We start from the raw sequence: 17,720 nt of genomic DNA on the forward strand, positions 1-17,720 counted from the left end.
ATCTCCCCGGCGCCCCTGGTGGTAAAACATAGAAAATTACCCATCAAAACCTTATCCTTGCATTTACAGCTTCAAGCCAATTACTTCATTTACTCGTAACTTTCTCAGCACCATATGAAATGTAATAAAAAACACCCAGATCCCTTTATTATTTAGACTGTTTCTTCATTGTTGTTTGACGCTGTAATTGGTATAAGCTGTCATTTACACTTTTTTGGGCGAGTTCCTAGCTACAAATGATTTCTGCACACAGTTACAGCCCAGCACTGATCCCAATGCACAGGGTGCGGTAGAGACGCCCCTCAAAATAAAGGAAGGGATTCCGCGCTAGTGGGCACGGTTGGGGGGGGGGGGGGGGGGGGGGGGGGGGGGGGGGGGGGGAATTATGATTTGTGTAAACAGTATTGAATTTATGTATAGCCGCAGAGAATGTGGGCTGGAGTTTAAGGATCATGTATTGTATATATTTATTTCTTGAATAATGTATATTTTAAATTTTTTTCAAAGAATGACACTTCACACATTTGAACGGTCACCATTCAAGCTTTGCTTTCACTGGTTGAGTTAAATTTCAATTTAAATGTTGATTCAACTCCCAATCTAACTTGCTGCCAAGCACATTAATTGTTTTCTTACTGCATCAAAACCTCCCTAAAGACACGGCTTCCACAGAACACCAACATTTTAATATTCCTCAAAATTTGCCATCATAATTCTCCTTTCATGCATAGTAGCATGTCAATAAAGAACCGATACAGATTTTACTGGCCACTTCCATAAATAACCACATACAAAAATTGATCCACTGCCTCGCCCTCATTTAATCAGCCCAGCGTTAACTTGATCTAACATTTCAACATTTTTCCATTCTGTTCTATTCTGCTAGTTCCAAATTGATTGGCTAAGTAACAAGAACCAATAGTTGTGAAAGATGATTCCTTCAGCTGGAACCGTTTCGTTCCTGGGAACAGTAAAGGACCAGTGATTTTCTTAATTTACATTTTCATGATTTGGTTACAAGTATAACATTTTCATGATTTGTTTACAAGTACAGAGAGCACAATTTTCAAATTTGCAGGTGACAAAACGTAGAAAAAGATTGTAATAGCCGTGTAAACAATTGTAAAAGTCTTCAAAAAGAAAGCAAAATGATGATAAAGATGCATTTGGTACGAGAGCTGAGAACAAACAATATAAACTAGAGGGCACAATTATTAAAGAGATAGACCAGCACCATTCATTGAAATTGGTAAGAGACTAAGAAAGTGGTTGGTAAACCCTGGGCTTTATCAATAGATGCATAGAATACGTGATAAATCTTTATAAAACTAGCCAAACCAAAATATTGTCTCCAGGTTTGGCTGCCAAACACAAAGAAATATGTGAAGCTTTGCAAGAATTAGCAAAATAAGTCCTTTTGTGCAATAGAGCAACTGAGACACGATTCAGGATGCCAATTTTCATGAGAAGCAGAAGAGGCAATAGGGCCGGGGTGCTCAACTTTGTTACAACTCCAGAAAGTGACGACCAACGATAAAATCAACCATTTTACACTTCATGTCTGTGAAGACTGTGGCTGGCATTTACTGGTTCCCCAGTTACTGCCGCTCGCCTGATGCCAGGCCTGCAGTACCAGAAGCCATTCAATCTGGCACTACATGCAGTTTTAAAGAGCTCTTTAAAACAATTGTTGGAGGCACAATGGATGAGCTGGATTCCTTGAATTACCATCCCTATCCTAGAGTCTCTTCTACTTTTGTTGGTGACAGATATACGTACATGAAATTGATAGAACAATAATAAACCATTGCCAACAGATTCTCAGGTAAAGCCAACTAAAAAGGATGGTCGTTTTGGACAGGAAGGAAGTGTTCAGACTGCTAACCTGGAACAGGAAAGATACACTACAGCGCCTGACAATGGACAGCAGGCTTTTATAAAGAGCTTACGTATTTTTTCAGAATTGGCTGTATTTTTTTTATTTAAAGGTCGTATTTCAAATATTATAATGGTAAGCCCTGTATTTTGTTATTGATTTTTTACTTCACCTTATTTCAAATAAAGTCCATGGTTACAGAAATTAATGTGGTTCATTTTGGCTGCTCCAAGGATCTTCTGTTAACTGGCAGCCCTGTGACTCCATCCATAACAAGCACTGTCCATAACAAATCCCATTCATAGTCTTCCATATTGCTGGAATATAATGCTGTCATTGGTATCCCTAACTGTTAAGCTTTTATGATCTTTGCATCAGGGAAAGGCCAAATAGGTTATCAATACTACCAATATCTTTTTCAAATGTTTGAATAATCAATGGTTCAATGGTCCTTTATTGGCACATGAACTGAGGTACAGTGAAATTTGATTTACCATACAGTCAAACCAAAAAAGCAACAAAATACAAAACTACGTACAGATTAAACATAAACAGCCACCATACCAGCGTGTGAGAATCTCTAGGGCACACAGTATAAGCAGAGACCCACAGCCATCAGTTCAATGTCCAGGCCACACACACACTCCTTCACTGTGAAGGGACCAGAGTTGTACCGACCGCTGTCACTCTGTCTGCAGTCTCTGTCTGCCCGAACAGTCAGAAAGCTGTCCACACTCGCACCAGACTCCAAGGTGTTCTCATGGCACGATGTCACCGCAAACACTGAGATCACCGCACTCACAGCAATCCCTCCGTGTTCTGGCCAAGTCAACCCGACCACTCTCATACAATGGCTTTTCCATTCAAAGAATCAATCTGGTAAACTTTGTCAAACTCTCACAATGGGAAATATACGTTCTGTAGTTCAAAACAGTGCTCTGGGTATGGTTTCACCAAGGCCCTGTATGATTGTCATACTCAAAACCTCATTAATTGAAGCATTGAAGTTTTTGTACGCCGTATCCTTAAATGCTTGCTGCACTTACATATTTATTTTCAGTGATTTATGTACAAGGGCACCCAGATCACTTTGTGCGTCACCATTTCCCATTTAGGAACTACTTAAACATTAGCTTGCCTTTGTTTTGAAATACCAAAGTGGATTACTTCATTATATCAACATTGTCCTGTATCTATCAAGTATTTGCCCTCTCACTCGACCTATCCAAGCTGCCTTGAAGCCTCTTGTTTCCTGAACTGAACTGAACTTTATTTATAGAGCACTTTAAAAACAACCACTGTTGCAACAAAGTGCTGTACATGACTAATCATAAACATAAAAAACAACAAAAACATTAAAAAACAGTAAAAACAATTAAAAAAAACAATAGAAACACTAAAACAGGAGCAAAGTCTCATGCAGGGTCGAAAGCCAAGGAATAGAAAAGGGTTTTAAGATTAGTTTTGAAAATGGACAGTGAAGGGGCCTGTCTAATGTGCAAGGGAGTGTTCCATAATGTCGGAGCAGCAACAGAGAAGGCTCTATCCCCTCTGAGCTTCCGCTTAGACCTCGGTACCTCCAGGAGCAACTGATCAGCTGACCTGAGGCACCGAGCAAGAGCGTAGGGATGAAGCAGCTCAGAGAGGTAAGGCGGGGCAAGACCATTTAAAGATTTAAAAACAAATAAAATAATCTTAAAATGAACTCTAAAGTACACAGGCAGCCAATGGAGGGAGGCCACTTAACAACTTATCAATACCCTGTTTTGTGTTGTTGGCAAACTTAGAAATACAGATAGTTCTGCAATGAAGCAAGAAGAATTCCTAAAAATCCTTGTGTTTAGAAAAATTACATTATAAAAACAATTGTGTTAATGGTCAAAAGGTAGTTTTGAGTGGACTGTTGGGCTGGAGTGTTTTGGGCTCATAGAAGTGCGCAGCACAGGAACAGGCCAGATGGCCACAATGTCCATGCCAAACATGATGCCAAGTTAAACTAATATCCATACCTGCACGTGATCCAAATCTCTTCATGTTTATTTGCCCATCTAAAAGCCTCATATATGCTCCTATCTGCCTCCTCCACCATTCCTGGCAACACATGCCTGGCACCCACTACTCTCAGTATTTAAAACAAATGCCCTTAATATCTCCTTTAAATTTTCCCCCTCTCAAAGCTATATTCTCTATTTGACATTTCCACTCTGGGAGGGGTGGGGAGGGAAGATTCTGAATGTCTACTATACCTAGGCCTTTTAATTTTGTATATTTCTATCCCATCAACCTACAATGCTGAGAAAACTATCCATCTTTCCAACCTCTCCTTTGGAGCTAATACCTTCTAATCCAGTCAGCATTCGGGTAAACTGCTTCGGCATCCTTTCCAAAGCCTCCTCATCCTTCTTGTAATGGAGCAACCAGAACTGTATACAATACACAAATGTGGCCTAATCAATGTCCTTTAAAGCTGCAACATGACTTCCCGACTCTTGCACTCAATGCCCCGACCAATGAAGGCAAGCATATCATATGACTTCTTCATCACGATCTACATGCGTTGCCACTTTCAGGGTGCAATGGGTTTGGACCCCAGGATCCATCGGTACATCAATGTTGTTAAGGGTCTTGCCATTAACTCTATACTTTCACCTTTCATTCAACCTCCCAAAGTGCATCACCTCACACTGGCTCAGTTTAAGCTCCATCGGTCATTTCTCCACTCTTTTCTGTAACTGATCCATGTTCCACTGCATCTTTTGACAGCCTTCCTCATTGTCTGCACAACTGCAGATTTTGGCATTTTCTGCAAACTTACTAACCAACTGATCTAAATTTACATCCAAGCATTTTATACATACCACAAACAGTGGTACTAGCACAGATCCCTGCGGACCACTGGTCACAGCCCTCCAGCCAAAATCACACCCTCCCACAACTACCTTCTGTCTTTTATGAGCAAGACCGTCCTGTAAACAAACTATCAGTGCTCTGTGGATCCCATATATTTTAATATTATGGACGAGTACTTTATCAAATACTTTACTGAAATCCACACCATCCACTGCCCTATCCTTATCAATCTGCATTGTTACCTCCTCAAAAAAGCAATCAATTTCTAAGCCATGCCCTGCCTTGGACAAAGACATGCCTCTGTCACCAATGCCACGTCACCTTTTCATCTATCCTTTCAAAGTATTTCAGATCTTTGGATGTTCACTTCTCAGCCTTGGTCATCCTGCCAATTCTCTGCAATGACAATTATACCATATCCAGTTACATCTATTTGTTACTTTGTCAGCCTAGTTACAAATGTTTCTTGTATTCAACCATTACACCTTTATATTAGTCTGTTTTATTCATCAACAACTTTTGTATTATGGTCCTATTTGTCCTGTTAGCATTTTCTTTGACTGGAACCAATTTGTCACAATGCTCTGTGCATATAAATGATCTAGCATTTATATGCTCTATCATTTCCTGACACAATTTGATTACCCATAGTCCGATTACTTTGCTGGATTGTTGTATTGTCATTTTCCTTTAGCACTATAGATTTCCCTCCACATATACCACCGTTCCCACAAATTCCAGACTGCAGCTTTTTGCTGTCTCTACTTATCCAGCATCTATCACCTGGCTTGATCTGCCCATTATTTGCCTCTTCGCTCAGTTTGTCTACTGCCTCCTGCCTTGCCCCTTTTCCTTATCTCTTCATACTCGCCAACTCCCTTCTGCACTCAGTCCTCATGCATGGTCTTGACCCACAATGTTTGCTTCACAGATGCTGCCTGATGTACGGAGTTCCTTTAACAATTGTTTTTTGCTCCAGTATTCAGCATCTAAAATCTATTGAATCTTTACTGCCTTACTCAGAACTCTGGTCGCAACGTGGTTCAGGTGTGCATCATCTCAATGGAACAGCTATATACTTAACCAGCACTGATGCTAATGCCCCACGTGTCAAAACAAAACTTTACCTCATCAACATTCAACCCGATTAATACTGTGATGAGTTGCTTCTTCTTCTACTTTCGTATGGCGTGCACAGCCAAAAGTTGTTGGACAACTTGTTCTATCTGATCTTGCATTTGTGCACGTTGAGTTGAATGCATTAGTCAAAACAGGGCGGACCACATGAAGGTTGCAATCTTCCACCCTCGATGAGTTGCTCATGGTTTAGGTAACAATGAAAATATTACCAACTTCAGAATTCTTCTTTTAAATGTAGCCACTCAAATCTTAGCAGAGCCTTTTCCATTATCTTTGATATGTCAATCTTGCCCCTCACACTCCAACTTCCTCTCCAGCCAATTTCCTGTCCAAGCACAAACTGGATTAAATAATATTTTCCATATATCTTTTTGAAATTGTTTTACCCGTATGTTGTATTTTTCCTCAAATGATATCCCATGGAGGAATAAAAAGGAAATTATGCATCAGTAATAAAATATAAAAGCAAAACAAAATAAGCTTAACTGGTAGCAGGTCCAGGATTCAGACCTTGGACATCATAGTACAAAACACACTGGCAGCAAATAAAACTTTTAATTGCAAGATGAATACGAGAAATATTTAGCTCAAACTGCATACTTGTAATGTTGAACACAACTGCAGCATTGTATGAGAAAAGAGAAAATCCAATTATCTGACACAAAATGCTGGAGTAACTCAACAGGACAGGCAGCATCTCTGGAGAGAAGGAATGGGTGACGTTTTGGGTTGAGACCCTTTTTCAGACCTTCGGCCTGCTGAGTTACTCTAGCATTTTAGACAAAAGATGATAGACAATAGGTGAAGGAGTACCGCCATTCAATGTGATCATGGATGATCATCCCCAATCAGTACCTCGTTCCTGCCTTTGTGTTTATCTTCGGTGTAAACCAGCATCTGCAATTTCTTTCTATGCATCCAATGTTGCTGTCTATGACCTCAGCTTTACCAAAGTGCTTTGAGACCAATAGGTATTTTAAAATGTCACTGTTGAGTGTCAGGTAATGTGGATTTATTGGTGCTTAAGGAAACATGTTTGTCACTCATTATGCAAAACCGAATCATATATTTTAAATTTGAATTGATTTAAATCATGAATTGGGCAGGTATTGATGATACTCAAATTTAAATTTGCTGAACTGCAAAGTCGTCAAATCAGAGGAGAAAAGGTCATAAGCTTTTCAAGAAAAAAAAGAGTTGCATGGAGCCCACATATGAACAAACTAAATAACTCGGTTAAAAGTCAGACAAAACACTCAATGTAGTAAAGAGCAGCTTAGTGAAACAATGTAGTAAAGCAATGTAGTAAAGAGCAACTTATGTGAAACATTTACAAATAATTTGATGGGGCTCATATTGTCGACCACCCCGTGGTGAGCCCTGTCAACTGACCTCAGTCAGGCGAACAACAACAAACAGAGACAGCAGCAGCGCCAACCTGGAGCATGCGCCTTTTTAAGGCGGGAAGCTACAGATATCGAACCGGATGGCATCACCCTGCCGCAGTCTTCTACTGCCTCAATCGCAGGACGAAGAAATAATTCGATTCCAAGCTAGAAATCAGGATGGTCTGACTTGGCAGCAATGACAATCCGCCTTGTTTCATCTTGAAATACGAGATAGCGGTGCAATCCAGACAGATTAAAATGAATTTTCCTCCACACAACCTTATTTTCCTTCCACTGACTTCCACCCTTTTACTGCAAGCTCAGATCCTGAACAGCTCATTGTTGTAAATTTTCAGTAGCAAACCAAGCGTTCTCGCAGGAAAAAATCCGCCCCCTCTGACAAACTTAAATAGTATGTAAATCCATGTATTATAGTCACATTGAATGCTTTTTTAAAAGAGGTATATTATTACATGGCAGGTTTGGGTTCCGTTTGTATTCTCCCAAACCTAGCTCACATTTTCTGTTTTCTCCCTCAACATCATTCTTCCCCTTAAAAAGGGCGGCAGTGTGGCATTGCCATAGAGTTGCTGCCTCATTGCCAAAGACACGGGTTCAATCCTGACTACGGATTTGTTTTTGTGGAGTTTGTATGTTCACCTTATGACCAATTGGGTTCGCTCTTGGTGTTCCGGTTACCTCCCACAACCCAAAGACGTGCCGGTTTGTAGGTTAATTTAGTATATTGTAGCTATATTTAAGAGGGAGTTAGATGTGGCCCTTGTGACTAAAGGGATCAGGGGGTATGGAGAGAAGGTAGGTACAGGATACTGAGTTGGATGATCAGCCATGATCCTATTGAATGGCGGTGCAGGCTCGAAGGGCCGAATGGCCTACTCCTGCACCAATTTTCTATGTTAATTGGCTTCTGTAAATTGCCTCTAATTTGTAGGATGTGAAAACACAACATAGAACCAGTATGTGGTTGATCAATGGTGTCGACTTGGTGGGTCGAGTTCCCACATCCTGTTTCCATGCTGTATTACTAAAGTGAACTGATCTACCAGTTCCTTCACTCATACCCTCTTTGAACCCTACTCTCATGACCTGTCTACCGTCTAAATGTTTCATCCTGGTCCACGATCTACGCAAGTTTGTTAATGTACACTCTCCCTCCTCCAAGTAGATGCCCATATCTTCTGATCTACCACCATCATCCTTTGCTTGGGTCCTACCACCTATGCAAAATACTATCTCATCACCAACCTTAATTTCTTCATAAGTACTTAATCATCACAAGCACTGGGACAGGAACAATTAAATTCTTATTTGCTACAGCTTAAATCCTGCAATGAACACAAAGTGCCGGAGTAACTCAGCGGGTCAAGCAGCATCTCTGGAAAAGATGAATGCTGATCATTCGGATTGGGACTCTTCTTCAGATGGTTCAAGAGGCTGAAAGAAAGCATTTGTGGAGGTAATGCTTCCTTCCCTTCAATGGCATGGAGAATAATCCCTGTGATAGAACAGGTAACACCTACCAGTTTCTGCAGCCTCTTTCGATCTTGAGTATTCAAATTTCTCAACCACGCTGTGATGCTATAGTGAGTATGCTCTCCACTGTAAACATGTAGAAATTTGGTGACATGACAAATCTCTTCAAACTTTTGAGGAAGTAGAGGCATTGTGCCCTGGACAGATCTGACGTGCACGCATGAAGCCGTTGATTCTCTCCACCAGCGTCTCACCGATGAAGATAGGTGCATGGTCTCTCAACTTTCCTAATCAGATCCTTGGTCTTACTAACGGTAAGAGCAAGATTATACCTGGGGCACCACTCAACAAGATTATTGATCTCCCCCTCCCTACACTCTGACATTAAATATTATTCGTCCAAAGGTGGTATCATCGGTGCATTTAATGACGATGATATAGAAGCTGCTTATGGCTACACAGTCATGGATTTAGAATAGAGCAGGTGTCTAAGCACACAGCCTTGAGATGCCTGTGCTAATGATCCGCGAGAAGGTGTTGTCATCATTTCATACTGTTTGAGGTTTGCCAATGAGGATTAGAGGATTCAGTTGCATAGGATCGAACAGAGACCCAGTTCCCCGAGTTTGACAATAAAATATTTGAAATGATGCTGGTGTTGAATGCCACGCTCTAGGCAGTGAATGATAGCCTAATATACATGTTCCATGTGGTTCAGTGTACAGCCCTTCAAATTATTGGAACTTCAGAAGTCAATGTGTACCTTCAACTCCTTAGTTGAACCACGTCCACCACTACCACCACCACCACACCACAAAGGCAGCAAACTAAGCCACTAATAGTGTAATCATGACAAAAATCATTGTGCTCTCACCAACCAATTTACATTTTACATCTGTAAATGTTGACCATACTATTTTCCATTTCATGGGGTTTACCACACTCAGCCAACTTCATCTTATCAATTTCAAGTTCAAGTAAGTTTATTGACATGTGTCCCTGATAGGACAATGAAATTCTTGCTTTGCTTCAGCACAACAGAACATAGTGGGCATTGACTACAAAACAGATCAGTGTGTTCATATACCATTATATAAATATATACACACATGAATAAATAAACTGATAAAGTGCAAATAACAAATAATGCGCTATTAATGTTCAGAATTTTGTCCAAGCCAAGTTTAATAGCCTGATGGCTGTGGGGAAGTAGCTATTCCTGTACCTGGTCGTTGCAGTCTTCAGGCTCCTGTACCTTCTACCTGAAGGTAGCAGGGAGATGAGTGTGTGGCCAGGATGGTGTGGGTCCTTGATGATACTGCCAGCCTTTTTGAGGCCGCGACTGCGATAGAACTTTAATTTGATTTTATAGCTAGGGAACCATCAGTAACGTTTACTCTCCAGTGCATGCACTTTCCTTCTATTAACCTCCACATGTGAATGCTGCCCTCAGCAACATTAATTTACGGTCAAGTACATTGATGACAATTCTATTTACTTCATTCTCTTAGGTGTATTGAACCTTGACCCTTTGTCTGCAAATATGATCACTGATACATGACTGAATTTTCCATACCTGTCCTTTCTACCTAATATTCTTGGTTAACAAAATATTTGAAAGTAACAATTTGGAAACAGAATTGTCTTCATGGTAGGAAGCACGGTGTGGTGGAATGTTGTTTTTCAGTCCAGAGGCCAGTACCTCAGGGGTCAATGCTGGGCCCAATGCTCTGTCATCGATAGTAACTCCTTGGTTGAAAATGTACAAGGCCCGAATAGTAAGTTTGCTGATGACATTTAAATCGTGGTATTGGGGACAGTGAAGATGGTTATCAAGAATTCTAATGGTATCTTGATCAGCTGGGCAAGATAGCCAAGGAAAATGGAGTTTCATGCAGATAAGTGTGAGATATTGTGTTTTAGGAGGTCAATCAAGGCAGGACATTCAAAGAAAACAATAGGTCTCAAGGTGCATGAGGAGTATTGCGGTCAGGTTCAATCATATAGTTATAGGAAATATCCCATTAAGCTTGAAAGAGTGCAGAGAAGATTTCTGAGGATGTTGCCAGAACTTGAACTACATGGAGAGGTTGGACAGGGTTTCGGCCCGAAACGTTGCCTATTTCCTTTGCTCCATAGATGCTGCTGCACCCACTGAGTTTCTCCAGCTTTTTTGTGTACCTTCGATTTTCCAGCATCTGCAGTTCCTTCTTAAACACAAAGGACTCAATTCATTCCACTGCAGGAGGACGAGTTGTAATCTTAGAGGTATACAAAATTATGAGAATAGATAGGGTGAATGCAGTGTGTGTTTTTCCACAGAGAGGATTGTAGGCATATGGAAGTAGTTGAGGCAGGTACAATGCTTAGAAGACATGGACAGGCACATTGATAGGAAAGGTTTAGAAGGATATGGGCCAAATGTGGGCTAAAATCTTCATGTCCTAAAATTCCAATCTATGAAAAAAAAGCAAACAAAGTCTCCAGCTCCAGAGAATGCACAAGATGGCGATCAGCAAAGACGCTTTAGTAGATCAAAGAGATAAACTAGGCCAAATATGGCTGCTGGTCCCTGTTTGGGTATTCATGCTTCAAACTAAAGAGTATAGCCCCAGAAATGCATTTTAAGTGGAGAAGCTAACTATTTTTAACAGTGGTGACTAGAAGACGATACCGGCATGAATGACGACAGCTAGGCAAAAGATGGTCATGAGTTAGACCCATTTGCTTGGGTCCACTGAAAATTTGTCATGGAATTTTCAAACTATTTTCTTCAGAAACACCACATTAGTTCTTAATAAATAATTTGCTCGAAAAATACCTACCATGCACAATTTTAAGCAGAAAAAGAACATTCCAGAAATGAATTTCTATAAATAGAAAATGGAAACAGTTCCAAAATAGATCAAACATTGGTCTCCGGTGCAAGTTATGTAGTTTGCACCTTGCAGCTATGAGGTTTCCTCCAGGTGCTCTGGGTTCCTATCACAGATTCAATAGGTATGGGGCTGGGTAGATTAATTGGTACTAATATTGACACAAAACAGACACGGTGAAAAACTATGCATACAAGAGTCTGATAATGTGCTTTCAAACCTTTGTATCTTCTGCTAACAGGAGAGGGGAGAAGAGAGAACAACTTAGGTGGTCCTTGATTCCATTGGCTGCTTTCCCCAAGTGGTGTGAAGTATAGAATGAGTCGATAGGGTTTGAGGAGGGTGGGGACAGAGATAAACCATGTAGGCTGGTTTGCAAGATGGACTGAGCTGCTCTACAATTCTGCAATTTCTTATAGTCTTGGGCATACTAGGCTGTGATGCATCCCAATTTCTATGGTGCATCTGTAGAAGTTGGCTGCTCTAAACTGCCCCGAGCATGAAGGTGACTGGTTGACTGCAGCAAGGGAAGAATAAAACTAGTGGGGATAGCTACTCGATAGCCTGCATAGACTTGATTGGTTGAAGAAGCTGAATCTGTGATCTATGACACTTTAATTTGTATTTTGGCCCATAACCTCAACATGGAGTTTACTCATTCCAGGCAAAAAGTAATCATTCTTCCTTCACTACCGTTCTGCAACACTAACATAAATGAGGCCTGATGTAACAAGATGAGTACTTCTCACATTTTCTGCTTTTAATTTTAGATTTCCAGTATTTGCAGTCTTTGATTTTCATCGAATACTGATAATGCCATCATAAAATGCGGTACAATTTATCATTAATAACTGTCGTTTCAAGATAAATTTAAAATATAGCTGAGCACCATATTCACAGATTTGAAAAGGTAAGATTTATCTTCATTTTCCCACACAAATCTTACTTCCAGAATTGTGTTGCAATCACCAAATGTAATCAGAAGGGGTCAGTTGGCAGATACTGCACAATGCTGTTTTCAAAACTTGCCACGGCAAATGCTGCACTTTACATTTTACTTTTGACATTTTGAGAAACATATGATTTCAAAAGGTTGAAAAGTTTAATATTGCGTAGATACATAATGTAAAAAATGTGACGTATTTCACCTAAACCTATTAAAGCTGCACAGACAAAGTTAAAAAAGGAGAAAAAGCTGCACAGCCTCATAATAAAGAATGAAATAGGCTTTTGTGAAGCATGATTTTAGTCTAGAAGAATGAGAAATACAATCAGATATAAATTAAGAGCAAAAAAAAAAAAGGCTTAAATCAACTCCTGCACAGCATAATTAGAGTAAGTAATAAGTAAAGCATGTATTAATGATGATACATCAAGGGAACTTTGATTTTCCACAAAAATTTAGCAAATCAATATTTGAAGTGGATTGGAAGATGCATTAACAATAATTTTCTGATAGAAGGGGCTATGATTAAAACTGCGGGGTAGGATATCCTTGGTGTTAACCTATGTAGTCAGACAGAGCTAATTAGTAATCCTATAAGCAAGAGACCCTCCAGGGAAAAGTGACAAAACAATAATATTCAAGAGAGACACATAAATCAAGGCTAGAATTTTGAATGTAAGGTCTAAAATGTTGGTTTGAGGGGAAATGGCCTGAGGTGCAAAGATTTAAGATAAATAATGGAAAGTTTTTAAAGAAATATTTCAAAAATTCCAAGGAGAAAAACGCCGTACAAAAATAGCAACCCATGGTTAAGGAGATTAAGTGTGGTATTAGATTAACAATTTTATAACACTGCAATTTCAAAACAAATTATTTCAAAATATTTCAAAATGCAAACTACTGAAAGGCACATCGAGTGAATAACATAGTATATAAATACATGGAGTTTCGACAATTAGGTACAAAGGGAATTAAAAAAAATAAACTTTACCACGTATAGTCTGACAGTTATTTTCAGCAAAATGTTGAAGTTTACTGCTAAAGTCATGATAAAAAAATTTAAAAAATCATTAACTTACATATTCTGGTTTCATGAAGGGAAGATAGCGCTTGACAATTTTTATTTGAGGATGCTTCTCCCGGAGTAGGTTACAAGGATGCCAATCACTAATTGGCCATTCATTTAAAAGATTTAGAACACACTCCAGAATACAAGAATAAAAACAATTTAAAAACTGAAACTGGACCACTTATGAATGAACATGGTAGGATTATCAAGTTATAGCCTCCAAAATACTAGATGCCTGAGGTCAACTCGAATTTGAATTCAAGGCAAGTAAAGAGTTGCAGGACAGTCAAGATCAATCCAAATGCTACAACAGGCATGAAATTTGGTTTATGTTCAAACAATACACATGTTTTATAGTATTACAAATATTTTCTACCCCAGGATCCCAGCTAAGTGAAGGGAGGGACTGCAGGTAGTGCAAACTGGACATTAAAATGTTTTTTTGTTTGCCTAGTAACTTTATGATTAAGTGAGTGTTTTTATTTGAAATTCTTCATTTCCATTTATGTGCAGACTTTCTGTTTTGGGGATGCTTGTTTGTGAAAATAATTGCTAAAAATATTTGCTCATGGCGTTATTGAGTATTCATTGACCTTACTGCAATCTCTCTCTCACCAACTTTCTCCTGCTCAGCACCATTCTTTACTATTTGTAGAGAATTTGTAGCCCGGTGGCTGCTATTTGTATACATTGTGTATGCAAGCAAAGAATCTCACTTTGCTTGGTCACATGGGAGAATGAAGTATTGCTATTCCTACTTCATCCTCTTTTCAATCTGTTAGCAGAACTTCCAACCACTTTGGGGGCCCTCCAGTCCCCAATCAATGACCTTAAAAAGCCTCCTCATAACCAATACTTTCAAACATGCCGCCAACTTTCCCTTTTAAACAATGCATAGGAATTCTCTTAGGTGCAATGTGTTGGGACATTTAATAATGTTAAAAGACACCATAGAAAAGTAGAGTCAGCATCAGTTGCATTCACTACACCCTATTTGGCACAAAAAAATGTTGAATGTTTAAGCAATGCTCATAAAGCTCCCACCTCTCTGGGGAGTAATTCAGTGTTTACAGAATCAATCAAACATGGGTTATGCATTTATTTCAAGGTGGATTGGGTACTCATTCTCTGGATGAAATTTACCAGAATGGAAACATTCCCATGCCCTTCCTTTTTGGACACTCCTGAATATTAAAATAAAAGTGCATTTCTTCAAATGTTAAAATAATGATTTCCCCCATTAATTTAATGACTGGGCAAGAATGAGATATTATTGGATCTAAACAACTTAATACAACTGAAATTTGTGTTTCATATTAAAAATGCATTTTAATCTACCCTTTAAATAATGCTACCAATTATAAACTTGGAAGCCAAAATTCTTCCTTGGTCATATGCACGTATTGTATAATATAATTGCATATGTACACTTAAACCTGCTTCAGATATTTGATACCATTGATTTAAATACTGAATGTAATCTAAGACCGATTTTTACTCCCTTGGTTATCTTAGAAGTGAAACTGAACATGTAATTAAGTATACATTGCTGTCAATATCTGCCTCATTTCATCCTCCCCACAATACTGCCACAGGCCACACAATTACTTGTTAGTTTAGTGGGGCTATTAACCAGTTTACTACACTAAATGTTCAGAAGTTTTGTACAGCAAGGGTCGCAAATCAAGTTATGCAAGTTTTTTTTGATTGATTGTGCCACAAGATCAATTGAAGGGATGTAATTCCCGATCACTTAATGTTAGTCAAAAAGATATTGCATGGAAATAGGCCCTTTGGCCCGCAAAGAACACCAAACATCCCTTTAATATCTAATCCTACTCAAATCCATTTTATGCTTTCCACATTGCCGCCAACTCCATCCCTCCCCCCACATCTTGGTTGGGGATAGGAAAGGAACTGGAGCACTCAGTAAAACCCCACATGATCACAGGAAGAACATGCAAAACATGCAAACTCTGCACAGGCAGCTCAGGAGGTCAATATAGAACCTACGTGGCTGGAGCCATTAAAAAATAGATAAAATACACAAGGACACCAGAATACAAAAAAAGTACATTATAATTCTTGCTTCAAATTTAATCTCAAAACATGGAACATTACAATACATTAAACACATTTTTTTTAAAAACAGGTTTAAATAGGATATAACAAATTATGAATGCATAGATGTATTAGTTTGAAAAACATTGCAAAAAACATTATAAAATTACTGCATGATTTCGATATCAGTGGGATTAAACCGATCGTTCCTTAAAATGCTTTAGTCACAAGACAATATTTCATTTTGACAACTGCTGAAATTCACAAACAACTCCAATGGTCCACTCCAACCAGAACTCATTACACAAATACTACTGTTTTTTGAGGCTCAACACAGGCTCACACTCAGCAAGTGATTTTACTCTTAACTTGAAATACTTGGCAACAAATTTACGATTGCCATTTTAACACATGCCTTGTACTTGTATTCTGCCGAGGAGCAATACAAATTAGAGATAGTATGAGAATTTGCACATGCTTTTGATGAATTATATTGTTGCAAGCGACCTAATTCAGTCCTAATTCAGTCTTTAATGGCCTCAATCTTTTCAAGCCTCAAAAGATTCTCTGTGGCTTTTGTCTAATCACCATAACCTCAAATAAGACTATTTTTTACTGAATTACCAAGACAATTATCCTCACAATAGTGCCTACAAATAATCAATGCCCTTTTTAACAAAAATTCAAATTGCAGTCACTGTTCTTGCCAAACCTGGCTCTAAATATTGTGTGCATATTTCCAGTCAGGCTGTGTGCCAATGTCATACGAATACTATATTCAATGGATAATTCCAAGACTTTACAACCAACGTTCCTCCCAATGTATCCGAATACTGATAAATTACTATCCTATTTATTACAGTGATGGAGGTAAAAGCTCAATTTTGAAGTGAATACCGTAATATCTTCTCTGGAGGTATTTAGGAATTCACTTTTCTAAATTAGTTTGTTTTTAAACGTGTTTTCATCGTTGAGTTTGTCACATTTAGACATGACTAATCCCATCTTCCCTTTGGAATACATTTATAAATTTGAGTTTATCCAGAATGTGGTTATCTGTACCTTAATTTGGTTTAAGTTCAGTTTATCGGTGCCGTTTTGCTGGCAAACATAAATTTGAGTCTTAGTCTGGCAAAACATCCTTTTAAATCCCTTGATGCCAGCACCCCTCGCAATCTTTTATATTAACCCCCTCCCCCCATCCCTCTGTGTAATCATTTTCTGAGATCTCGGTTTCCCTGCATCACTCCTCTGGTGCCAATTGTGCCTTCATCCTCCAGATCCAAAATGTAGAATTATTTCGTAGCCTTCTGGAAAAATCTAGAATGCAGCTTAATTTCCTGCCACAAAATTAGGAGCTCGTAAAAACTTCAGCCATGCTTTTGTCCCCCTCCCAATCTCTTCTGAGGCTTACATCTTGCTAATACATTTTAATCTATTAAAAAGGTATTGTATAAAGATCTCACCAGAATCTCAACTCTGGAGAAAAATCTTTCTTATTTTCCTGGGTTGCTTAGAAACATTGACTAATAGCACAACAAACTTGGAACTCAAAGAACCTAAATTTACATAGAAATAAACACACACATGTACATACCTAAAACAATGTCTACCGTTGCAGTTTGGTACTAGTGGATGAACATTTCTTGAACTGCAACTTGAATCCAGCAAATGGCAGATCTGAAATAGCATAAAAATAGGATTTTAGTTTCATAGTAATTTCAGCGAGAGGTTCACCGATAATTCTCTTTAAGACAACGGCACCTTCATTGGCCAAAAATAAAATCACTTCTGATTTCTGCAAGTCTGTCTCCTATGTTATTGGTCTTTCTACCATGCTATAAAAATGACAGGATAATTGAAAGGCTTGCATGAAGCTTTTTTATTCTTCATTCATTTTATACATAGAGAGCTTTAATCTAATCATCGACTAAGATCAGCTAAATAAATGGTACACAATTTGGTGTAGGAGAGGCAATGATAAACTGAAGCAAAAGTGGAGGTCTCCAATCTCACCACT

General features: G+C 38.8%; 1 protein-coding gene across 2 annotated transcripts in view; it reads right to left on the bottom strand.

Annotated features, from left to right (window-relative positions):
* Window positions 1-17,385, bottom strand: part of sgms1b (sphingomyelin synthase 1b) — a 59,598-nt gene extending 42,213 nt beyond the window's left edge. For both annotated transcript variants that reach the window (XM_055647255.1, XM_055647256.1), the window contains exon 1: window positions 17,298-17,385. The gene's annotated coding sequence lies outside the window, so the exon portion shown is untranslated. The remainder of the gene's footprint in view (window positions 1-17,297) is intronic.
* Between the last annotated feature and the right edge of the window lie 335 nt (window positions 17,386-17,720).

Source organism: Leucoraja erinacea, chromosome 15, assembly GCF_028641065.1.
Source record: "Leucoraja erinacea ecotype New England chromosome 15, Leri_hhj_1, whole genome shotgun sequence".
NCBI classification, from domain to species: Eukaryota; Metazoa; Chordata; class Chondrichthyes; order Rajiformes; family Rajidae; genus Leucoraja; species Leucoraja erinaceus.